The sequence below is a fragment of the Chamaea fasciata genome, unplaced genomic scaffold (genome assembly GCF_029207755.1).
Source record: "Chamaea fasciata isolate MVZ Bird 193981 ecotype frontalis unplaced genomic scaffold, bChaFas1.0.hap1 SCAF_6, whole genome shotgun sequence".
Classification (NCBI taxonomy): domain Eukaryota; kingdom Metazoa; phylum Chordata; class Aves; order Passeriformes; family Sylviidae; genus Chamaea; species Chamaea fasciata.
Window position 1 is genome coordinate 17548121 of NW_027094091.1, and position 26981 is coordinate 17575101.

Sequence of the window (26981 nt, forward strand, 5' to 3'; positions counted from 1 at the left end):
GCCACAAAAAGGACACTGACAACATTGAACCTAGTAAATGGGGATGTGAAAATGAAGCTATACCGGCTGCCCCAGCAGCTCTGTTCAGAAAGCACAGGCTGTCTATTTGCAGCACACCACTCTTACAAATATGAAGGGGAACAATAAGCTCTTTTATTGTTTTCTACCGTGCTTGCAGACACAGTTCTACCCATCCAAAGAAGAGATTTTGCGACAGTGCACTGAACTGAGTGACCGCTGTAGAATTACAAGACAGAATATTTGGTAACCATTACTTTGCATTACACTTTCAAAACTGTGATTCTGCTTGGCCTTAACGCTATAGGTCAACTTCATCCCAAGCACAATCCCAGCAATTTCAGGTCAGTGGCACCTGAAAAATCAATAGCATTTAAGTTGATGAAGTTATAAAAAGGGGGATTTTGACCCACACTGTACAAATACTTACTTTTATTGCACATATTCTTTAATTTGTGTTATGCTATATTTCACTGTTCTCTAATGCTAAACACTTTGCTTAGCAGGTCCTAAAGCCACACTAGAAGCTGGAATAGGAGACATCTGTACTAAAATCCGGCTGTGGGGCTGCCCTGGAGGCTTTGAGTGACTGTGACTTTTGCTTACACGAAATACAAAATCACCCTTGTACCAGTTGTTAGCTAGCTACTCCTAGCAGGAATGAGCTCGTAAGGACTTGCTTTCCTTTGTTTACTGTCATGTTCTGCTCTGACAGAGTCAGAAGTTTGTCAAGGCATTTTACTCTGTCGAAAAAATGAGTAAAATAACTTGCACTGATAAAATAATGAAACAAAGCAGCATCAGACTAAATGAATTCCTTCAAAGAATTTTGGATGGAAAATGTCTTACCTGCTGACAGGAAGGCAAGAACAGCAAACAAAGGCATAGGAATAAAAGCTATTCAATAAAATATCGATTTCATTATCACCACCTATTCAACTTAATTTTCTTGGCATCCATATCCCTAATGCAGGTTTGTGATAGATCGTACAATCACTTTTTAATTAAGCCCAACTGTGCCTTGTATTAAGAACAAGACAGTATACATTATGGCACAATATATCTACCAAAATATTTAATGCTTATCCTTTTCATTTTGGTATTTAAAAGTTGTTCTCTTAGGAGGTGGTATCAGTATTTAACAACATTCTTGACAGTAAGTATAAAAACAAAAAGCTTCATACTTAATCTAGCTATGTCAAAACTGACACTCCTTAAAATAACTGCTTTCTGTATATTTAGTATTTATATTGCATTTTTTAAAATTATTACTCAGCTTTAAACATCTTAAGATGCAAAACTTGTTCCTTCTCCTACATACTGATGAGATAGAAGTGGCACAAGGATAGAAAACTCACATTTGACCAGTTGAATGCTACATGAAACAGATGTTATCATGTTACAAGAGATATTTAATGAGAAGACTGACAAAGTTGGTAGTATTTTTTGGTTCAGGTCTCTTCTGGTGTATTGCAGTTCTGCTGCTTGTGATGGGGCAGATCCACTATAAGAACAGCACTCACCTTCCACTGTAGTACTGGCACTTTTCAGAGGGCAACATTCACTTCAATTACTAAAATGTACCTGCCTTCTTTCAAGTAAGAAAAGGCTGTTGTTGCATATATAATGTGGTTTTAGTGTTTAATGCCAGAAATGAATCAGTAAACATAGTTACATTACGGTATACTATTTCTTATTCTGTACCCATAGTAACCAAATTAATCTCAAGGCACTGCTGGCATTAATTCAATCTGAAGCTCATACTTTGGATTTCACATAGGTGCCTTCATCCTATTCTTCTTCTCAACTAATAAAATGTTAATATATGGCAATATATTTATTTCTGGTTCAGTTCAAATTGAGGTGTGCGGTACTTTGCAGAAACCTAATTAATATGAATCATACATTAGAACACTCTGTTTAGTATACAAAAAAAAAATAGCACATGAGGATGAAACAGAAGATCCAAGAATTCATTTCTAGCTGTAACTTCTCTGTCTCTAGCATAGGGAAGGCCAATTTTCCTTATCCTTCAATCTCCATTAAAAAAAAAAATCCCTAACATACAGCGTAGTTCTTCACTGAAGAGCTATACTAAACAAATCACAAATTATTGAAAAAATAACCAGACTAAGGAGATCTTGGAAGATGAGATACTGGCATCTCTCCCTATATCACCATGAATTTGGTGCACACCAGCAATGAACTAGTTCCCACAGTGATCCAGAAGTACTCTCTTCAGCAACACCCACTGATACGAGTTCTTCCACTGGAACAGCCTTCAGCCAAAAACACGTATCCAGCTGATAGTGAAAAACCATCTCCACACCCCAGGAATTATGCCTGTACTGCTCAGGAGACATAAGCAGCTCATCAGCTGTGGTATTGACTAGATATCAGACCTCAGCAGGAAGAAATCCAGTTCTTTTGTCAGAACTTAATTTGGGCAATCTGATATCCCTGGCATGCTACTATCCCAAAATCTGATCTTTTACTTGAGAGGTTTTGCAGCAACAGTTGACACTTCTTGGAGCCCTTTCTTTCTAACTGTTCCCAGTCCCATGGATTCCCAGGAGCACTAGTGTCTCCAAGTATTTTGGTGCTTTCAAAATGGCCAACTAAGAGAAATTACAGCACTAAATGGTGCCCAACTTGATCCAGCCACTGACAGAGTAACAGGGCCAGATTCTGCCACCCTTATTCACCACCTACAATAAGCAGTCCCATCAAAAGGGTGAGTTGATGTGGAGAGCGAAGGCAATGCTTACGGACGAGCAGAGGGAGTGTAGGTGATATGTGGCTCACCAAGTGAAGATGATCCCCACTCTGAAAAGAATCACCATCATTCCAGTGCTGCACTGCATGGAAGCTCAGGCCCCAGCCTGTGTACATGGGTCACAGACCTGCAGCACAGCTGGTATTTGGCTTACAAAGATCCCGTGTTCCGGCAAAAGCCCCAGGGATGTTTGAGCAAGCCCACAAATGGGTTGCACTGGCAGCCCTGTGCCCACCACTGCAGGACACAGAAGACTCAATGGGTCTCTACATCAGGAACATCACTCAAGGCTGTATGAAGAGATGCTCAAGCCCAGACTTTGCAGAAGGACCCACCTCAAACAAACCTCCACAACACAGGACTGCAACAAACAGGTGGAGTTCAAAGAGCTCCCCTGTTCATTTCAGGTTCTTGCCTTGGTAACTGAACAGCAAAACTCTCAGGGAGGCCCTGGTGTGCCCCTGGGCACTCCCATAGCGCTCCCACTGGCCTTGAGCCCTGCCTGCATGCTGCATTCAAGGGCACAATACAGTCCTTCACTTTTACCAACTGCTACAGAGTAAGAATTCCTAGAACGGCTCAAATACATACCAGTTCAAATATGGGTACTTTCAGACTTCTTTTTTATTCCAAATTATGTGCTTTGCCAGCTTCAAAAAAACAGATGGAAAATACGTCCCTAAATGTGCACCCTTGTGATCATTCCAAAAGGAAAGCAGCACCAAGTAGCTTAAAACGTTTGCTAGAAAAAAATCTTTTCCATATCATGCAAATAGCAGACAAAAATAACTGCTAGGCAATTGATATACATACAAATATTGGTTATTTTAAACAGTAATTTGTTATTGAGGACATCTCACTGAAATATTATAATATTCAATTTCCTCTGCATTTGCATGGAAAAGGAGCTGGAGCGCACATGATCATTCATTTAACTATTACATAAATACGTCTATCATAAGATCACACGGTTTTCAAGCCAGAGTTCAAATACATGTTTAATGCATGAGAGTATGATGAAGAAACTTGTGAACTCACAGGTCTCGTAGCACAATCTCAATCAGATACAAGCTTGGTGTAAATATGTACAGTGTCGTGTGTTTTCCAATAGCACCATGTCTCCAGGCAGCAGTCTGACATCAGCAAAGGAGACAGGTGGTTCCCTTTCCAACCCCAGAGGGGTGAAAAAAAGGAGTTAAGACAATGTGTAAATATAGCAATGTTTTTTCCTCAGTGTTTTGCTACAGTTCTCAACCCTTAATGAAACTGCAGTGCATGAACAATTCTCATAACGTCTTTGCAACAAATCAGTGAGTGGATGTCATGTCCTAAGATATTTATAACCTTAAAGGTAGTGGTAAGTGATACTGTTTGGCAGCCTTGGTTTAGAAGTGCTGAAGTTATCTGCCTTTTGGTTTCGTAAGAAAGGAGCTCCAAAAAGCCACAAAAACCCAGTTTCCTTGCTCTAAATGTATCCCTTTCCTATAGCAGATCACTGTTACTAATAATGCCTGTAAGAATGACAAACAACAGTCAATCACAGACACAGGGCAGGTCATAACTGCTTTTAGCTAGCTCAACTTTGTAAACTCTGACAGTGTGAGATATGCTAAACCCTGCACAATCCACAGTAGTTTGATTTTGAATCTCACATTACAAGAGTTCACACGTATGCTAACCTGCATATAGAATAACCCAATTTGGCCCTTTTTTCCTATCTGTACATAAATAGATACTTTTTTTTTTTTTACACAGTGACAGCCAGTGCCTCTTAAACCATTTTCTTTTGTTGCATTTCCTTAGAAACACAAATCTTGTTCCTTGGCAGCAGTTGCTGTAAGTGCTGTACCACATGCCCAAACTAGTTCTCACTCACAGCTTTAATTCACAGTAAGTGGCACGAAAGGAGGTCAACCCTTCTCAGAAACCACTTTCAGTTCTTTGCTGCTTCAGTATCTGTTCTATAAAGCCATCCGCCCTAACAGAAAGAAAGTTGTTTCTTATATTGTGTCCCTTGCTTTTTTATTATTGTCATCTTTATGGAATGGGCTGCAGAATATATCTGATGGAATAAAAGAAGATTATTCCTGAAACCACATTCCCTGTCTCCCTTTTGCAAGATCCTAAAAATGTAAGTAAAAAGAAAATAAAAATTAATACTTTCTGCAACAAAACCAAAATGGCCCTTTCTTTTTCTGTGCAGAAAGACTTTAAATAAATGACATCTTGCAACTCAGTGTCAATCACTGGGTCTTACTTTCAGTTCAATTTTCTTGCTTACAGAATGATTTTTTTTTTTTTTTATCAATCCAACCAAGACATCATGGAGGTTGAAAATCAAATCGCCTTCTTTTTTGCCATGATGCATCACTGGCAAGAGGAACGGCCTTGCTGACAATATTTTGCTGTCACATTTGCCTCTACAGCTTCACTGCCTTTTCTGTGATCAATGAAAACAGATTTTGACCTCATCTATTTCATTTCAGACCATATTCTGCCCTGAGGCACACGAGTACAACCTATCATAGTTATAGTGGCAATTGGGGCAGAATTTGTTCCTTTCCTGACAATTCAATATGTGATTCATGAACCAGAATTGAATCCAGTTCTCCTTTCCTAGAGCTCCTCTGGTTTTTGGCATCAGTAAAAAAATCAGCGAAGATGAATTTATGTTGGTCATATCAGCAGAACTGGCTGGGCAGTCAATAATCAGACTGCTTAGCAAGATGCTACCTGACCAAAAGTTAGTTACTGTGTTTTATTTACACAGTTTATTCTGCACTCTGCTTGCTTGCTTGCTTGCTTGCTTCACTTCCCTCTCTGTTGTTTAACTAATGGGATCATAAGACCTGGAAAAACACCTCCTAGTCTTAAACATTTCTAATTGGCTTAATAAAGCAAACCTAAAAAACGATAATCCTCTCCACAACCATCACCTTAAAAAACACACCCTGGCCACTAGACATGGAGTACATGGTGTATTCACAGGGTATGCAGTGCAGGCAATAACCGGATGATCAAGTTTCTCATTAATCCCCGAGACAATGGACCACTTTTGAAAATACAGGCTCCATTTATACTCACACATGACTCTATGTGCCAACACCTGCATGCACTCTTTCATGCAACTTGCTGCACAGCTGAGGCAAGCACACTTCAGCACACACTGTCTCACACGGACACACAGCAATGCCATCTGAGTTCTGCAGCACTCCAGCACACCTGTGTTGTGGGGCACTCCCTCTGCACCACCTGCAGAAGTAGGAGAGTCTGTTCTAGACCACCCTGGGAGCACTGGCACTCCAGGGGCAATACCAGGAGCTCTTTTTGAACCTTGGAAGTCCCCAGTGTCTCAGTGTCTCACTCAGGATGACAGCCTTTGCATGCATAGATTGTATAGTGATTTTCTGCAGGACTTAGTTCTCAAGCAGAGACAAGGCTGACATCACTTTGAAAACCACATCCTAGACATCTAATGAATTGCATACACGAGCTTAATCTGTAGTAGATTTGATGTACAGTAAAAAAAACTCCTTCATATAACAAAAGCACTAATCAACATATTGCATATTAGGCCTGCAAAGCACCAATTATCAGATGAAGAGGAGTAATACTAGATAGTTCCAGTTTCCTCAGTTCTTTAGCTATTTATGTCAACGGAAATCAAGCAAAACAATGCCTATGGAACCACACATGAAAACACACGTGAAGGATTTCAGCCAACATTTCAGTTGAGATTTGAATGTAAGGAGAAAAAAAACTATTTAACAATAAAACAACAAAAATAGAGCTCAGGACCTCCAAGTCCTGCTGCATACTGCTATTGTACTGGCTATGAGAAAACAATTTTTGGAAGCAAATTATTTTCATTGCCCTCACCATTTAAGAAAAATGCATTCAAAGCAAAACACAGAGCCTGATCCTGCCCTTCCGCAACCCCATCAAGCCTTACCACAAACTCCAGTGAAGCAAGATTTATCCTTTCCCGTGGGCCATGCTCTGAGTCCTTAATTCAACACCTTATTCACCAAGTTGTTCCATGAGATTAGCTGTGGTTTCGAGTGTTGTTCATTCAAAGCAATGGGTCTACAAACACCCTCTTTCTCTGTATTGCCAGACTGAAGAAGATATGAACAATTTGGGGAACATTACTAAAAGCTCAGAGAGAACCTCAGTATCTTCTATGGGATTTTCTTTGGAGTGACAGAGCTTCCTGAGTTCGAAAACCAGGCTTGTGATGAAATAAATAGAACTCCCTTCTCCTACTTTTTTCTTTTTTTTAAGGTAACATGACCTAAAAAAGGATTTGCAAATACACTTGGAGAGGAGAGAGCAATTTTGCGTTTATTGGATTTTTGTTTAGTTTCTGCAGTTATTTCAGAGAGTTTCTCAAAATTTTCTGTCTGTCAATCTTATACGGTTCATCTTTTCCGAGTGCAATGTGTCTAGCTTAATTTTCTTTTATTTCTTAGTGTATTTGTTACACTTATTAATAATTACCTGAATGCCCACACACAATGCTTTATAAATGGGGCTGCAAATATCCCCTTTGATCACCACCAGAAAAACAAGCTTCTCCTCCTAAAGGGAAATAAAACCCAGCGCAACTCTTTGATCTACTATTTGCTGTTTTTTCAAGCTGCAGGAAAACTTGTGCCTGAAGGGCCGAGCCCTGTTGGTTGGGCAGCCCAGGAGGGGTCTGTGTGCCGTACCGGAGTCACGCTTGGAGGCAGAGCACGGGAGCCACAGCCTGCCAGAAGTGCTGATTCACTGCGGCCGCTGAAGAGCCTGCCTAGTAGCTAAGCTGGGGGCGGGGGGGGGAAGATGGCACAGAGCATGGGGGCACCTTCATTGGTACAAATAAATAAACAGGAGGGAATGCCAAAGCTGTTGCAGAGACTGGATTCCCTGAGATCTCTGCTTCATACATGTGTGTTAGTTCATTTATTGGAACAAAACCTGTTAATACAGTTCTAGCCATAGGGGTAAAAAATACTTGCAAATGCACAGAAGTCATGTAAATCAGAAGTGCTGCTCTATTTTACAAGAAATTTTCTCCATTAATTAATTTCATGACTTAGAGCAAATGAGCATGGTTGGAAACAGGGGACCCTGCTGATACCAATCTCACGGCATAGGATACCTTCGTTTCCCTCTCTCAGATTTATAGCAGATGTACTCCCTGGCTCAAATCCAGGTGCGGACTAGGTACTTCTGTGGCTAAAACACCACTTTCTAACCTGGTTAAATCTACTAGTAACTTTTTCTGCTTTAGAGTTAGAAAATACCCCATAAACCCCCCAGGATTTTAAAATCCAGTTTCTCAGAGTTGTCACATTTATAATTAGAACGATCTGATACGACTGGCATTAGTGTGAGGTAGGAACATATCACAGAGGGCCAAGCAGACAAACTAAAATATTTCTCACCGTTAAAAAGGGAATTCTTCCAAGTAGAAATGTCAGTTGAGTCACAAGGGCTCTGTGCAAAAGTAGCACCTCTTCATCCTCATACCTACTCTTAGAAAGTCCTGTGCTGCTGCCTAACTTAGCCCAACAGACCACACCACCTACCAAAGCCCTGTCAACAGCTCTGGCCCCCTGTGCTAAACCCAGATCTTCCTCCAAGAAAAAAATTACTTTTCTGTAAGTGCAGGTTGTTTCAGAGCTACCTGTAACACCCCCAAATTCTACATAAAGACAGCATCTCTGTTGATACTGCACACAAGAAGATATGCCTCCACACAGAAAAAAAATGATGTTTGATAAAACACTTTGTCACAGTATTCCTGGATGCAGAATTTGCGTTGTAAGAGTAACCTTCCTATGTGCTGATGAAAGTACTTTTCAAGTTACTTACCCCCATACTGGAGAAAAAGAAAACAGGGAGGAAAGGGAAGAAAGGAGGGAAGAAGGAAAGGATGGAGGGTCCACTATTGTAGTTACTGAATCAGCAAACAAGCCAGCAACAGACAAAATGAGAACAGCTGTAAGGAACCTGGCAGCACCAGCATGTTGAGGGAAACATTAAAAAGGAGCCTGGAGGACAAGAGAAACCCTGGATGCAGATACTAACTTTTTTTTTTCTTTTTTTTTTTTTTTTTTTCTTGGAAGAGGATTTATGATGCTAGATTTTGGTTGACTCCTAATACCCACACCTGGATAAATACAAACTAAATTAATTTTACAGCTGCAATCTTTCCAGTTTTGAACATGGTGATTTGCAGTAAGAAACCCTATCACGACGTGTCAAAAAGGAACATAAAACATAACATGCAGTATTTTTTGAGAGACATCAATTGTAATTAGATGAAACCTAAGTAAGCTGCTCCAGGGAGAGGTGGATGGAGTCGCACAGCGGAGTGCCTGGCCTGCGGTGCAGATGGCAAAGCTCAATCCAGGCAAATTCAGTGGCAAGGCCACAGGAGCTCACATGTATCAAATAATAACAGTAATGTGTCTCTTCCTTCTGCCATCCGGTCACTGAAATCAGTGTGAAAGCAGCATGGAGATGAAAATGCTATGGTCAGGTATTAGGTTAGAACTTCCTACATGACCTTAGATTACAACCATCATCCCTCATCCCTCTTACTTCCACATGACGACCCTCATCCCTCTTATATCCAAACTAAGTCACTGGTCTCAAAAGTTTTAGTTGCACAGTATGGCCAGTCTTCATTCTAATGTATTTAATTTTTATTGAAAATCAGTACTAACTGATCTGTAACATAGACTTGGTATTAAAGCACACCACTGATGCGTGAAGAGATGGGGATACTCCTCAAAGAAAATATGAAAACTTTCAGAATACTATGTCTGAGAAAAAAGGTGTGATACTTATTTCAGAAGTAGGGCAGGAGCAGTTTATCTGCTCACAGTCCTTCCTCTCTTACCCCATGACCACACTGGCAAATTTTTCCTATTTCATTGCTTGGGAGAACCAAAAAGGGTGTTGTCCTTTAGTCTCTGTACCACACCTACAAAATACACCTCCAGGAATGTAATATTTTCCTTGTTGGCTTCTGCTGGTGAGGGTCATATTATTAATGTATTTGGCTCACCTTCCTGTAGCCAGACATTCCCACAACAGGTGTGGAATACAAACTGGTCACATTTGTACCAAAAAAGCATCAGTTCCTTTACAGCACGAAATCCATGATTTCATAAAATGGGTCAGTGCTGAAGAAAAGTCTCTTTTCTGGGAATTAAAAAAAGCAGTTTGCTTTCTGGTATTTCACCTGCCTGCCATATTATCACAAACATGACAAATTAATGGCTATAGCTATATTATAGCACCACTATACTCTACATTGCCATGAACACTCAGAAGGATACTGCCCCTGTGAGAAGGCAAACCACTACACCAGCTTTCCTGGCTAAACTAGGGGTAAACAGATGCCTTTCAAACTATGAAGAATGACCACAAATTTTTACAAATACACTGAAGAAAACTCTTTGTAAAGTTTTTTGTTTGTTTGTTTGTTTTTCTTGCTTTGGTTTTCAGTATTAACACTTTGGGCACCTGATATTAATCCCTCCCACATTTTTCAGCTCTCATGTAGAAAACAGAGCGCAGTCCTACAGCTGCGGCATTTCGAAGTCTGCACAACATGCTGTACATGCCATTGCTTGACATTTTATTGACAACAAAGGCCCGCAGCACAGCAGCGCTTTTAGAGATGGGATTAACATAATGAACTCCATCTTCATGGCTTTTTCATGGCACTTCTTTATAAGAAAGAGTGAAAAAAGAACCAAACCAGAAACAAAAAAAATTTTTTTTTTTTGCCTTTTAGGACACAGTCTCCTCTGAAATAATTGCATAGTCCTAAAGGACAGAAAAGTCTGCATGTAAAGGAGCACATTTGTACTTGTAAGTAGAGTATAACTGCTGAAGAAGTAGGGTGAAAAAAAGATACTGACCTTTCTATAGGTCAAGAAGAGCTCAAGTGTGGGGCCTGGACTAGTACAACATTATAGCTGATAGAGTAAGCTCCACCATGAGATATGTAACATGAAAAATACTGAGCCTTCCACGTGGGACCTTCTGCTACTCAGGGACAGACTGAAAGGATCTTGCAGCAATGCAAACACCAAGATACCAAAATCCCTAAAAATACATGTACAAACCCCAGCAGATATTGCTTATTTCAGTCCCAAGTCAAATGGTCCTCATGCATGAGTAGTCCAGACGAACACAGCCACTGAACCCAGCCTACATTTGCCAGATGTCCAGCCCATATTTGCAAGGTGGCCCTAAATGCAGGAACGAGAGTAGCACTCTGAGTAGGAATCAGCAATTTTGTCTACAAAGCTCTGATCTTCCCTCTTAAAGCTTCAAGAAAACTCTTCAATGAAAAAGTGCTTGGCAGAGTTTCCATCTGTTCTTGGCTGGACTCGCTAGCCAAGTCTGAAGCACACAGAGCTTTGCTTTATTTTTTTCCTGGTACATAAGTAAAACTCCACAATATTACTGCTGTTTACAGAATGAAGTAGAGCAATCACACAGCCATCAGTCCAGCCTAACTCATAGTTGATAAAAAATTTAGACAATTAGGAATTATGGTTTCTGATTTCTGCAAATTTTCTCTCTTTCTTTCCTTGTGGTCTGTCTTTTTTTTTAAGTCCCGTATCCCAGCCTTTCTTTTTGTAGCCTCCTACAAACATGTAAAAAAACTACCTAAGTATCTACATGAGTAACTTATTCAGAACCTTCTCTGGGCAACAACAAAAGAACACATCAATTTGGTATGACCTCAAACAACAATTTAATCAAATAAAGTTGCAAAGCTGCCTTAGTAAGAGATCAAAGAAAAAAGATCACAATAGTCACCAATTGCAGCAATAACCTATCTGCAACTGAATCCTTGGCTTTAAGCAAACAAATTAAATCCACTTAGAAATTAAAAGCTGCAACCTCAACATGTGAACTCCTTGCAAAAATGGGGCAAATAACTCTGGTCATGGTCAAAATAATGGGTATTCAGCACCTGTCCTAAAAGTTCTGTCAGCTTGTAGAATCATAAGTCAATTTCTCTAGGAAGTTCTGAGATGCTTTCGGAAAACCAAACCTCCACCCTGGTTCACAACCTTTGTTTAAGGAAGAGAAGTAATCTACATTGTGAGAGGCTGTGCTCATTTTCCTGATGTACTTTTCTGTGACCTGAACCCTCAGTTATATAAGAGTGGAAAGCATGGACAATTCATTCTTAATGCTAGCTCAGTCCTGGCCTCTCCTGGGCACTGGCTGAAAATAATACTAAACCATGCTGAATCATTTACAGTAGCTTTATGATGTGGATTATCATTCAGCAAGGACTGACCTGACCCCATCACACTCATTTCATGCAGCAACACAGACTGGACTCCAGAATCTAACAAATGCCACCCACACTGGCACCAGCACAAGTCATGCATTCATGCAGAAGGCTCACTCTAGAACAAAGTTGCTTTAAATTTATCCTGGTACTAAGCCTTCAGTAACTGTCATATCCGTGGCCTCTTTTGTCGGCATAGGCAGTGCTTTAAAACTATAAGCTGCCAGACACATATGCAGTTTTTTATTTCAAGCAGCTTTCCCACTCTTACTTTCAGAAGGCTACTAGCCATTATGAGAAAATATTTTGCTAATCAATGCTTCCAGCAGTTACACAGATTTCTAATGCCTCTGCTAAAATAATGGTCCTTTATGCTGCTTCTTCCTCCAGACAGAGATTCTGGTCACAAAGCATGGGAACAATTTACCTCCTCTTGGACACACAAGATACTGTGCTACAGCGCAATGCAAAAATGTGAGCTCCTCAGTCATGCAGGACCTGGTCATATGGCTGCCCACTGAATTCCTTCTCTTTCCACCATCATAAAAGGGAGTACAAGACTCTGTTGCCATTTATATTCCACTGATTACACAAGCTATTTTCATGGCAGGACTCTGCTACTGCATTCCATCTCACAGGCTGAACAGATTGAGCTTTTTTAGTGGATTCTATTAAAATAGATGTTCATTCCGATAGGACAAATTCATCAGGTAGGGAGCTTTTACAATGAGTCATTTTAAGGTAGTCTTTGTACACATCTTTTTCAAATAGCCTGAACCCTTTGAATGGTAAAAGTGCACAAAAACAATAGTGGATGTGAGTGGAGAAGAAACGTTTTAAAAGCTGGGTTTGTTAAATGTTAACCCAGAAAACAAAACTCTGTCTGATTTTAGATTGGATCTTTTTATGTGTATTGCCATCCCTACTGTTTTCTTTCCACTTTTAAACTAAGGGAAACAAAGGTTTTAATTGCATTTTTACTCATGAACTGTCATTATCAATCATTTATGTTTTCTAGTGAACTCTAACAATAAATAAAAAGAGAATATAAGAATAAATCTTTTAAAAGGAATCAATTTGCTACACATCAATCCCTGCAGGCCATGTGCTCATAAGTCAATAGTTTAAAATGAAAACATCTGATCAAGGTAATACACCTGTTAAAGGAGCATAAAATTCCAAACCCAGTGGTAAAATATAAAGATTATGAAGCCTCTTAAAGGAGCCATCAAAGTAAACTATTACACAGATACATCTGCTTCATACCAGCACCCGTTCCATCAGTGCCAGTCACAATAAATGAGCGTTAGGACAAACATTTCATAGAGCATCTGCAGAAAACAGTTTTTTGTCAAAAATGAGGAATTCAGCTCAAGAAAAGAAACAAGTAATGATTTAGCCTGGCGTGCACTTTCTAATAGAGGATCTCCAAGCAATGCAAACTGCTAATGATCTGAGCTCACCATAAATCTGTGCATTAGCAATTTATCAATCATGTTTTATAGACGAAGCAACTCCCAAACACAATAGGCAGGGTGAAGTGACCAGCATGCCTGAGTGTGTTGAGAGATGGGCTCAAGCACTGATTAAAGCTCACAGGGAATCAGTACTGTCACTTGCCACTATGATTATTACTATTACACAGTTCAACCACTTGTTCTCTTGTTTCCTACTCCAGTGGCTCTGTCTTTTGCAGCTTTGCTGGAGGAGCCCCTCACCAGCACAGGCATTCCTGCACTTTCACAGTGTCTCATTCTCCCTGCCTCTCAAGCAATACAAATCCCACAAGGATGCTCTCTGCCAACATACTCACTTGTGCATATGCTGTTGGTAGAGCCAAGGGGATTTTTGTTTCTCTTTTGTTTGCCTTTTTTTTTTTTCCTTTCTTCTCATTTTTATTTAAACACAGTATGCTCAGGGCCCCATCTAAGGGATTTTTTAACCCCTTTCCAAAAGCTTATGGGCCTTTTGAGTATCAGTTGTGATTAGTCTCAACCATGTTTTGTAGTGCTTGTGACCACACTTGGGTTTGGCCTCAAGTTTAAAATGAAGGGAAGGGTTGCTACCTTGGGTTGCTTCCTGCTCCAGACTTTCTCCACCTTTCTCCCTTTTTTTCTTCCTGAGGTTTTGCAGACATGAGAGGAAGAGAAGTATAGTTTCATACAGAGGGCCAAGGGAGCAGCACGATTTCTTCTTCACACAATACCTTTCTGTTTGCCTTCCTCCTGGCTCCCAACCAAACCAGCGGCCAAACCTCCTCTGGCTTCACAGCCCCGGGAAAGGCTTTCACAATCCTGAAATCACACACTGATTTCATAATCCCTCATCTTCCCTTTGTGCAAAAGAAAGCCGATAATTTATACCACCCTGCTCATGGATGCTGCTGGAGGGGCACAAGGTGGCTGCAGGCAGCCCCCAAAGGGAGCCAGTGAGTGTCTCCTGCCCAGCAGCACATGGCCCCACGTGGGGAGGTCACTGTGAACGCCGTCCCACCAGTGTTTCCCTTTTTACTCCAGAAGCTGCTGGTGTAATGTTACCCTCTGTGTTACCACGTAAGTAATGCCACTCATGTGACCAGGATTTCCAGGTGAGGAATTTAAATTCTTCCCACCTTTGACGTTACTTCCTGAGGGGGAGACACCATGGCCCCAGTCTCCACCAGGAGCCCCAGCTTTTTCGTCCAGGATCCTCACAACACAGCTTTCAACACATCTGCAAAGTGGCTGAACAGTCAGGGACACTGTCATACTTTATATAACGCCGCAGTTTTTGCATTGTTTTTGAAATGCCTGGTGCAGGTGTCAGCCTGTTTAAAGGGTACGGTCTGTGTGCACACCTCGCCTTCCCCGTGAGCGCATGAATTGTTACCTCTCAGAACGCATTGCCTTGGCACTGTTGACATTTATGTAGAACAGTGAGGTCTGTTTTGCCAGCTATGACTTCAGCGTCATTCTCAGGAACTTTAAAGATCAACCATAACAAAACAAAAAGGCTTCTGAATTTTATTGGCACGTGCTGACACAGGAAATGTGAAATAGGGGTACCTGTCATAACTGATCCTTCATATTCTGGGAAAAAAAAGAGAAGAAAACCCACTAACCAACCTACCAAAAAAAAAAAAAGCAACCGTAGAGAACTGCGCTGAACTGTAAGGCCACATTGAAAGAGGAATGACTCAAAAATAGCCTTGTCTGAAATAGAGCACCCAAGGTAAGTGTGGCAAGGGAGGGCTCCCAGGCAGGGCAGGGCAGGTGCCTACTGCAAGCATTGCTCACAGGGCGAGAGAGCTGCTCTGGAAGGAAGGGGTTAATATTAGCTGCGTGTTATACTCAGCGATGCCTTAAATAATCATCACATGGCTTCTGTAATCTGTTCCATGCTGTCAGCACTGGGTTAGTCATAATAATATCAGATAAGAGCTGTTCAAAGTGACATACTAACCAACATGAGAGCCACATGACTTTCTGGCTACATGGCTGCCCTTCACCTGAACTTTAGCTTAGATAGTTTTATACCAGCACAAGGTGCGCTGGCGTCAGAGCCCCTTCTCTGCACGGGCAGTGGGAAACCACCTGCCCCTCCAAGCACCCCGCAGCCATCCCCTGCAGAGGGCATGTTCTCCTGCTGGGACACCCTCTGGACATCCCCCTTCATTTTTTCTAAGCTAGCCGCAGGGAAAGAGAAGTACTTCTGGCACGGGGCATGCAGGGTGACTTTTCCTTTTTTTGACAGTACTTCCTACCTCCTTTGTTGCAGGCAGCCAAGCAGAGGAGCAGAGAGGCACGGCAGCAGGAGGGACCCTAGCTGGGGAGCAGGAAGGAGGCAAGAGCAGGGGAGAGGAACGTGGAGGGGTGCAGGTGCCATGAGGAAAAGCAGCAAGGCTGTGAGAATCTGCAGCAGGGAAGGCAAAAGTGGGCAAACTGTGGCAGTCAAAAGAGGGAAAGAAAATACAAGAAGCACAGAAATTGGTGTGAGAAATTGAGGTGTTTTTAAAAAAAACAACAGAACTGGTTGTTGAATGCTTTGAAAGACACATGCACAAAAAAAAAAAAAAAGAAAAAAAAAAAAAAAAGAAAAAAGAAAGAGAGAGAATGCAAGAGCTCCAGCGCTCAAACAAAAGGTGCCCACGGCCAGCCCCAGAGACAGGGAACAACTCCTCTGTACCTTATGAACCAGCACCTACTCATCACTTAGCTTCCACATCAGCCCAGGGGAAGTTAATGTGATCTCCCCAAATAGCTGTCTGCTGCTTTCTTTTTCAGGCAAGAGAGCTGCCTTTTTTTGTTTGTGGGTGTAAAGTTTCCTGCACAATCATGCCTTGGTATTCCAGGAGGCTAAGTAACTACAAATAATTAATAACAGCAAGCCCAATCCAGCAGCAGGCTATAAACTGGTGCTGAGCAAACCAGGGAATTGGTACAAATACCCTATTTATAGAAGAGATGAAAGGAAATCCATTGCATTGTTACAAGGGACGTGAAGACATCTTTCTTGACAAGTGTCATGTTATCCTGCCAGAGCTCCAGTGGCACAAGACTGCTCATGTCCTGTGGCTCCACTCTCAGGCTCTACCGGGGTTCATCTCAGTAAACAGCCAAGCTCCAGCAGCTGCCAGCCTGGCCACACGGTGTGAAGCAGCTCTCTGGAGAAGGCAAGGAGGACAGCTGCACCACCAAGAAATAAGAAGAGCTGAGCAGGCCAGTGCAGAGGATCATCTTGGGGAAAGGGCAAGCGGAAGAAAAGGAAATGTAGAAAGGAAGTGCTGTTTGAAGGAAGGGAATTCAAGGGGAAGAAAAGGTAACATGAGTGAAAAAAACTGGGGAAAGAAAAAAAGATAGGGAAGCACAGCATTAGGGAGAGGTTAAAAGAAAATGGAAAAACAGTGCCAAAATGTCATTTTGCTTTATTTTCCTGAATTATCTCTTCCCTTATAAATTGCAACAAACTCCATCTGTACAGCCTAAACCAGCAAGTTTTGCCCCCTGAGGAGATGTGGATTTTGTACCTTACTGCCAAGTGTCCAGTAAGTGTTCATCTCTGTAACATTAAACTGCTGTGGGCACCTAACACACTCCTATATAAGACCCCTCTAAGCCAAAACAGGATGGTGTCAAACAAGCTTGGTGAAGCCAGGGCATTCCAAACAGAAGGGAGAAAAAGGCAAGTGCTTGGTACCCATCTGCCAACAGTCAGCTCAGGCCAGCTGCAGAGGCTGCTCATACAGATCTTGTCCTGAAGACAAGGGGTGGCTGGATTAGGCCCTGGCTTGCCAAGAATGGTCATCAGTCTCTCACTCATTCAGCAAGACTCCTTCAGCAGGGAGAAAAACTGCATAACAGAAAGACATTCCTTCCCTGGCACTTGCAAGTCTCTTGAGTATTATGTAAATACCTGCTCTCATGGGTATTGGAGTTAAGGAAAAGGGGCACTCAACATTAAGTCTTAGGTACAGAGGCTGGGTTGCATACAGTCAGTGGACATAAACTGGCACCTCCTGGCACAGTTGAAACTTGAATCACTTTATGAACGTACCTGTCTTGCTCTCTTCACTGCACAGGGAACCAAAACCAGCTGTGGTCTTAAGTCTTAAAATTGAATAGAACAAATTTAGGGCCATAAATTTGTTTCCTAAGATTAGGTGGCCTCAGTTCCTGCACTGTTTTTGTGAACAATCTCCTCTAGGATCCAATCTGGAAACCGTGGGGAGTCTTGCTGGTGTCAACCCCAAAGCCAGCTCTCTTTTTTTTCCTACCTAACTGAAAACCATGTGTGTTTTCTCTTTTGCTAATGCAGGTCAAAACTATTGTTACACAACAGTGAAATGGCTGGAAACAGCTCCCTGCTTTTTTAAGATCTCTAACCCTAGGCAGGGTGCTAGGATGCACTCACATCTCCCTCCATGAGAGGTAGAAGATATGCTTGCCCACTTCTCTTACTGAGCTGTGCAGAATTTTCTTCCAAACTATGCCATTTATTATTCATTATTATTTAATAGGACCAAAGAATGCAATATGTGTAACCAAGAAATGTGCCAAGTAATGTTCTTTCTTTTAATGGCTAGATCACAAAGAAGTTTATGAGGGTGGTGCTGTCTAAGACAGTAATCACATTTGCCCCTAGTCCTCTGCAGCACACCTTAGTCACATGTTTTAAAATCTTTAAAATCAGGGACCAAAAGGTATGCTAGACATCTTAAGTTCACTTGCCTTTGTGAGCTTTTTTACCTTTTCAAATAAATGCTTTTGCAAGACATTTCTCTAAGCCAACTTGCAGTTGAGTGCTTAACATAGCATCTCGAGTACTCAAACAGTCCTTGGAGAACACTCTTCCTACTCTCAGTCTAAATGCATGCAGTGGGTGATGGAAAGGCTCTTAGACATGCCAGAAAAAGGATGGTTTTCTGATTTTTCTCTTTTCTCCTTGGGTTACCAGCTGCTTTGTCAACAACCTCCCTCCCCTCCCTGTCTTGCCCCCCTCCCCACCCCCCCACCCCCGTAAGATTTGTAAATGTTTCTAGAAAAGTTGTAAAACTAGCTCTAGCAGGATATGCATTCACACTAATGCTGAAGACTCTCAACTGTGATAATTTAGCAGATCATTAATCCCACTCTCTAAAGGAGGCTGTAAAGCAGAACTAAATATGCAAATCCTCTTGTGCTTTAAACTTGCATCTGTCTGTCCGTCCATCCAACTATCTATCTATTGTAGTGGAATTCTCCTAAGATCACGCTGTATTCTAATCCATTAATGTAGCTCAACTGGAGCATACAAGATTAAATAATAATTAAAAATTATAAAAATAACATTGAGGCCTCTGTACAGTGGGCAATCTCTCAGACTTTGTGATCTCCATTGCACATGCAGAAAGGGGGTGCCTCCAGCGCTGGGGGGGAGTAAATTAGCCTTTTATCACCACCCACCGACATTCAAGCACCTATTACTGTAAGGCACAAGTGCAAATGAGGTGGGTGGCCTCTTTCTAGTCCACTTCACTGCACTGCAACGCAATCTGGCATGACCTCCAATTCCTATTCAGGACAGCAAACACTGTGGTATCAGGGGGTTTGGGTATTCTGGCATGACTGCAGGTGGTATGCTTGCGCAGTAACTACCTGCACAGTGCCTGGGGCTAGACATTTTGCTCACATGAGCAATAAACTCTCTCAATCAAACGTAACTAAGTGTATAATTTACTATTTGCAGCTATTCTAGCATGGAACTATTCCTGCTTTAACTTAGATTCTTTAAGGTTTTTCTTCTGGCTTTAAATCAGAATCCTAAATGAACATTTAAAAATGTAATGATCTTTGCTCCTTAAAAATTGCAGTATCAACGTCTATGGGGCACCTTCACAGTGAGCACTGCAGTGACTTTTAAGATGCAGCACAAATAAGACTGCTAACAAATGCGAAGAACACTGCGGGTGAGAACTCAACAAGCAGTCCTGGACCCTACCATACGTATGCAATGTCCAGGTGCTAAGAATGTCCCCCATCTCCTGAGCAGGTCTGCAGAGCAAAATACAGGGAAAAGAATATGCAAAGCTCACAGAACCTAACCCAGTGGAAAATACCAGTTCCTGCTTGAACCACAGGAGCTCTGGAAGGCAAGAGATGCCTTATTTGTGTTCAGGGGAAAAAGGGGCACAGTGCAGATGGGGAAGACCCAGCTTCAGCAGTTTGTGTCAGAGAATAACAGATTTATTCTTGGTTGGAAAGCCCTGTGGGGAGTTGCAGCAATCTTAAGGCTGGAACTAACACTATCTCTCCAACAGCCACAGGACTCCACTCCTGTCTGGAAGTGCAGCTGATGCTCCCATATGGGATTTAGCTGCTGGCAGAGAAACTCTCTGATTTGCTACAGAAATCTCCACTCTCCTCCCTCAGCCACTTCAGTGTACCGTGAGGAGAGCTACTCATCTAGGGAGACCTAATGGACTGTGTCTGCCTCTTACACCTTTATAACCCTCCTAATTCCCTCACTGAAAAGCTCATGTCTAGAATATTCCTCTGAGAGGCTTTTGGTCTAAGGAACTACATGGGCTTACAGAGGGTCCACTTCTGACTCCCCACTGCTCCAGCAGAATCTGGCATGGTGCTATATGGAGCTTGCTACTGGACTTGGTACATCAGAATCCAACAGAGTAATGGTTGAAAACTGTGGATATACCCTGTCTTGAACACAGAAGAAATTACCTACACATGCGATGGGGCATTTGTGTGCATGTGTGGGCACACAAGAACTTTTGTATTTTCTTATATATACAATCAACCTGCAAGCACTCCAGAAACCAAGGAACATAATCTGAAGTATCAGCTAGACTTTTTTCTTTCTCTCCAGCCTGCTATAGGCCATTTCCTCTTCCCACTGTTCATGCCAAGATCACCTGGGTTCAGCTCAGCTATTTGAGCTAGACGAGGAGCACGATTTGCTGGGCCCACTGGATGGTCCAGTGACCACTAGGCAATGGAAGTAACGCAATACTTGAACCATTTCTTGTCAGACATACAGGACAACACAAGCAATTGCTTTACAGTGGCCTATAAAGGTACACCAACAAATATAGATGGCTATTGTTTTTGCTACTGAAACCACACAGATTAAAGTAATACGCAAATATGGGCCTTTGGCATATTGACACTGCTAGCTAATGAAGCAGGACATGGCTTTCGTTGGAGGTGTTTGTTAACACAGGAGAAGAAAAAAATGCATATATAAATGCATATATATATATATATAAAATCTAAAAATACACAAGATGCAGCCAGATTCACAAGAAAATGAACAGTAGAGCAAGCACTATAATTAGTTTTGAAATTAATTTCAATATAGAATGACAATAATGCTAAACCAGCTCCTTAACGTCTGCTCCAAACAATGTGGCCATTGTCTTCTGGTAATCCCATGGCTCAGGTCAGGAAGCACTGGGCTTTGTCAGTCAGCACTGATGTATGAACTCACATGGAGTTTTGTATCTTTACACCTTGCATCTACATACGCACAAAGAAAATAATAGAGTTTATTTACTAAATACTTTGTACTGTGGGGGACATTGGTAATAGAGAGGGGAAAAAGAGAGGCAGAGGGAGGAAAGGAGGAAGGAAAGGAAGAAAGGAAGGAATCTGATACATATGTGTGCATATCATTTCTCCTACCAACTAAAATGGTGACAGAAATCCAACCAAAGCTGCAAATATTCAATGCCTAAATATTATTGTTGTTTCCCACTGTGCCTGGGTCTATTCCAATATGAAACAGCTCAGAAATTAAAACCAGGAACAATAAGGACTTAAAAAAAATTAAATTCCCACTCACAATGCACTCAAACACATTAAGCTATTATTTGTATGATATGTGTCAGCTCTGCATTGAAATAATTTCACAAATAACTCTGAATGTGTCCCATGCTCTATTTCATGCATGGGGTATTCAGAAGAACAAGACTTTACTAACCAGACACCATTATAACCCCAAGAAATTATAACAGGGTTTTTTTTTTTTCTGCAATAGTTTAACATGATTTTAATTATATACGAAGTAAAATTTGAATAATTAGGTTTATAAAAAGCTGCCATTTACTTCAGTAAGTGTTTAGCACTTTTTCTCAGAAAATGAATCATATCCATCCAAATTTCAGACTCACAACAATGAGCTGCTCAAGAATACAACACAACCTATTCTGAAAGCATCTTCTCATTGCTGAAGACAAGGAGTTTACAAAGGGGACAGGAAAACTAAGCAAGCAGTCTTAGTCTGCTATCTAAAGGATCATCCCCAAATCCATCTACTTGGTGTTTGTGTGCCACAAGCCTTATATTGAGGGGGCATTTTATAGATTACTACAACATACTGCGGAATGCTGCATGCAGTATGGCTGAAAGCAAAGTAGAAGAGCTAGTAATTCTGCTCTTATAACACCAGCATAAAATGTACCCCTGCAAAGGGAAAGATTAGCATTAATTGCCTGTTGTCAAATTCATCATTTCCCACAATTTATTAGAAGTTTTGTGCATTGCAGCACCACCAGAACAAGTTCATGAGTACTGCAATACACCAATCTTTATTCTCCCTTTGGCAAATTAATGCAGATATTTTGCCTTATGATAATTCCTAATTAATAAGAGGTTTAGGAAAAAGTCCCACTTATTTGGAACTCCAGTGCTACTCTCATTCATTTGAAATTCAACTCTTAAGTTAAAAAAAAAATAAAAATATGCAGCTCTTTTTACCACATCCCATTTATTGCAAGAATACTTAATATTAGTAAATTGGTCCCTTTGGGAATCTAAATGTAGGCACATATAATAATACAAGTTGAAAACCATAATTCTATCATAATCACTTCTCATTCTCCATTGTTGGTTTTAGGGTTGGGGGGGGAGGTTATTTTGGAGGGGAGGAGTCGTTAATTCAAAAAGGAGGCTTCTGCACTGAGGATGTACTGTAAGATTTGCCTATTTACATAAACAGTTTAAGTTTGAAGTGCGAGCTCATTCATGCACAAATAACCCTTTCACATATGAAATTCTTACATGTAAAGCTAGAGAGCTAAAAAAACGTCCGCACTACCAATTCAATTCAGGTAGTCTGTACAATTTTCTGCATAGAAGACCTTTAGGTCAGCCTGAAAACCACTTGTGAATGATTTAAAATATAGGAAAAATAATACAAGCCCGTAGATCAAAGCCTGGGGCTATATTTTCAAAAGGTGTTTAGCGTAGGTGACTCATGTGCACAGAATGTTCTTACATCTTCCAGGGTTTTGAACAGTGGTAAGAACAGGCCATTTTAACTCATTCTGAGTTAATAGTTCTCTGCAACTTTAATAAGTGAAAAGAATTGTGAGGTGGACTCCACAGTCAGCTAAAACTTCCCACGTAGCACACTCCAGTGAGCAGGAAAGAAGGGTATGCGCAGGGGAACGACAACCGTGAAGAGGCTTAACCTGATTTCCTAGTTTGTATTTCCAGCCCTGCTGACGCACGCCCGGGAAGGCTGCTGGCATGAGATCTGCCGAGACGCCGCCGCAGGGATCTTGTCCCTGGCCACCCGCACCCCGCATGGCACAGGGAGCATCTCCAGCATCCCATGGCCATCAATGGAGGCTGCAAGCCACCACCAAAGCAAGAGTGCAGGGGCAGCATCTGGCCTGACGCGCTCCTCAGAGGCACTCGGCACTCACATTTTAAAATAGGCAGGTTTTCCACAGGAGAAAAGGAGGGGAGGAGAGAGTATTGTCTTTCTTTAAAAGGACAGTACATTAGTGACGATGTTTTTTTGTTAGATCCTGGTTTGTCTAGTTGGGGAATTTATGGACTTTTAAAAATAGATTTTGCCAAACAATTGTGTGGGCAACTGCTGACTTGCAGTCTGCAAGATATCTTTCCGTCAGCCTCAGGAAGATTAAAGCAGGTTCTATTTTCATCACAAGGGAGCTAAGGATGTAGGCACAAAGGAGAAATTCACTTTTTGTCCACATCAAGCTGAGCCTCTTGCCAGACGATGCAGCATTCACTGCAACAATTGCCAACATAATGTGTTGCCTTCTATAGCTCCTTCAGGTTGAAGAATAGCCTTGTACTGCTACATGTAGAGAGAAGGAGAATTTCCCAGTCCCTGGGTCTATAGTTTAACACCAGGACAATTTCTTTCCTAATTCTGCATGCCAAAAAACTGACAGAAAAGTAACACTGGCATACAAAGGAGTAACATCTCCCTGCATCACATGTGTGTGAGAAAGGAAATAGAGATGAAAATAAAACATTCTCTGAAAGATCACAGTGTTATGTATTCTTGTATCTTCATTTAAGTCCTGATTCTAATCTCAGCAGTATGATGTTCAGCGAGAAAAGCAAGTCATAGCCTGGTATCTACCCCTCTTAGATGGAAGAGGGGGAAAGGAGCCCTGCCAGCATATCTGTACAAGAAAAACCTTGCACTAACTAGGGCAACAGGGATTCAGGAATGAAAATTATCTTCTCAGTCATCAAATCCATGCCCCTGGTGTCAGAGGCTACAATGTGATGCATTCCCTCTTGGAAAGCAATCACCAGCTTCCATAAGAAAAATCCCCTGCTACCATCAGCAGCAGGCTCTTCCAGAACTTCACTGTTCATGGTCTGAACTTTCTCCAATTTTTAACCTGCCTTCACTTGTGGCTAGTTTATACCCTTTTACTCTTGTGGCAACATTGTTTTGTGGCTTGAACAGTCCTTTCCCTCCTTGGTGTTTATCCTTCTGAAGTATTTATGGTAAGCAATCAGATCTTCTCTCTGCCTTTGTTTTGCTAGGCTATCTGAGCCAAGCTCTTTAAGTCTCCTCTCACAAGAGAGGCTCTCCATTCCTCTGATCTTCTTGGTACCCATTCTAAACTGAATTTATCATTTGTGCACACAAACGACCTGAATTGTACGCAGCATTTTTGATGGGGTCACACATCTAAATGAGCTGTGGAAATAGCATAAACAGAAGAGATATGGGACCAGATCTCTGGGATGTTCCTGTTATTCTTGAATACATAGACTCATAAATGTATTTGGCATTTACTGCCTCGAAATAAAGACATAAATATATTAAGACACAAGTATTTAGACAAACAAAGACAGGAAGTTTTTCCTTTGCTTAGCAAGGAAAAAACCCCCATAATTTTACCCTGAACCTAAATGAAATTTCGGCAAAAAAGTTTACTGTGCAATCTACTAAACTTAAACCACAGCTGTGCTCCCATGAAATATCATCCCCCTGTTTATAACAAAGTAAGGGCTCTGTGCCACAGTTCCTATTTCAAGTCCTGATATATTTTGCATGAAGTGCAAACTGTAAAAGCAAACTTGGGGAGAAGACCAGCAGCATCTCTGTGTTAGCAGCTGTATGTTTTTCAGTTTGATCTGACCTGTTCTGCTGCTGCAAGAAAAGCAGAGCAGCTCACCAGCTTCCTGATGAGGCAACTGAACCTCCCTCACATGCAAGCACATGAGAAATGGGTAAATTTAAGAGCCTATTACTAAGGGCCCCAAGCACAAAACCAAAGTAAACCAAACCAGGCAGTACCATACAGGTAGGAATTGTATCAAGGTATGCCAAAAGTCAGCAGGATTTCAGCAACATCCCACATACGGCTGCAAACACTCGTGCCAGTTAATTAGCAGTGGCATTAAACGAGAAAACGGACACTGAGCAGGACGCTGGGGTTAACCTTACCCTATGTGATCTGCGCCATATGATCTTTTATTCCATCTGTTATCAACATACTTCAAGAGATTAATCCAATACTCATAATTTTGAATGAGCAGATACCATTTTGTTACTCTGTATCATACTTCACAAGTCTCAAATATTCAGTGTCTGATTGACAGCTTGAAGAGGTGCCACAAGGTTAAATGACAGCCTATCAATTTTTCAAGGGCAAGAAACCCTTTATGAGACATTCAGAGGTTTTTCCTTCTAGCGTTTTCCCATTGTTTGCCTAACCTAAATCTCAAGCATGCACCAGAGTTTAAGGACATGCCGCTGTAACAGAAACCATCAGTCAACAATGAAAAAAACATCTCCGAAAGATGTACCATATGCCCATCCTGAAAATACACATCAATTATGGTAGTCATACGAGATCTCATCAGCTCTGTTTCTATGGCAGAGCCACTGCTGTTAGTTACACCACGCCCAGGGCTCTCCTGACCTCAAGCACAGCCCTCCCAGCAGTTCTAGAGGGGACTTCTGTGGGTGCCACTCACCACAAAGGCACCTTGCTGGTCTAACCCCGATAAAAAGCTTTACACCACACCACCAACAGCACAAGAAAACTGATAGCTTTACTAGCCACAACAATGCAAGGGGAAGATGAAGCTATGACAACCCCTGCGCTCAAGGAGCCACTCTACTGGACTGGGAGTGAGGGGAGCCAGAGAGAATCACACAGCCACGCACAAGCAGTGCTACTTATCTTTACAGGAGGAAACAAGTGATTTCCTGGCAAATGTGCAAGTGCCTTGGAAAGTACCAGCAGGAACATATGAACATTGCTTGGTAGCTGGCAATGCCTGTGAGCGTGGGACCCCCGCTGGAAGGGAAGCTGGATGGTGCCCTTTGTCCACCCAAGCGAGAGTCACTTCTGGCATGCATGCTGGGCACTGCTTCCTGCCTCGTCCTGCCTGGCACCCAGACCATATAGGACAGGAGCTGGACAAACATCAACAGCAGCTTTTATTATCAGCTGCTGGAAATAGGGCCAGTTAGTATCAGCAAGTCATTAATCTGGTGTTATGTTGTAGGTCAAAATGTCCTTCTGTTTAGACCTTATTGTCAAAGTCTTCTGCTTCTTCAGCATCATGATTTAGTGTTTGGAGAGACATAACTTCATGTCACTGTCACTTCTGCTGCATGTGTTCTGCTCTTTGCCTCTGAGACATCTTGACACATTGATATACAAACCAGAGATGCAAAGATGGTTGTAAATACTGCACTAGGATCCATTCCTAGAAAGTTGAAGAGAATCTAACACAAGTAATTGCACACGAACAAGGAAGAGATTGATGTGAGAAATTCATAAAGAAAAAATATTGCATTAATAAATTAAGAGCTGCAACTTGTCTAAAGTTCAGCTGCATCAACTGCTAGAACATCTGAATGATTGCTATAATTACTGTAGATACCAGTGCCACTTTGCAATATGGCCTCTTGTGTGTGCATTGTCTTTCCCATCTCTGCAGCACCATTACAGCTTCAAATGCAACTGTTGCTGAATTTAAGCCGGAGTGCCTGGAAGGCAAGTGCCATATTTTATACCGCTATGCTTCTGGTACTTAATTGGGTCCTAAACTAAATATGCTGAATATATACTTAATTAAATGTGCTAAAGAAATATCCTAGGTG

The 26981-nt window shown here is 41.6% G+C and overlaps 1 protein-coding gene across 2 annotated transcripts in view; it reads right to left on the reverse strand.

Moving 5' to 3' along the window:
- PPARGC1A (PPARG coactivator 1 alpha) overlaps nucleotides 1-26981 on the reverse strand; it is a 367342-nt gene that overhangs the window by 80088 nt on the left and 260273 nt on the right. The gene's annotated exons all lie outside the window — the stretch shown is intronic.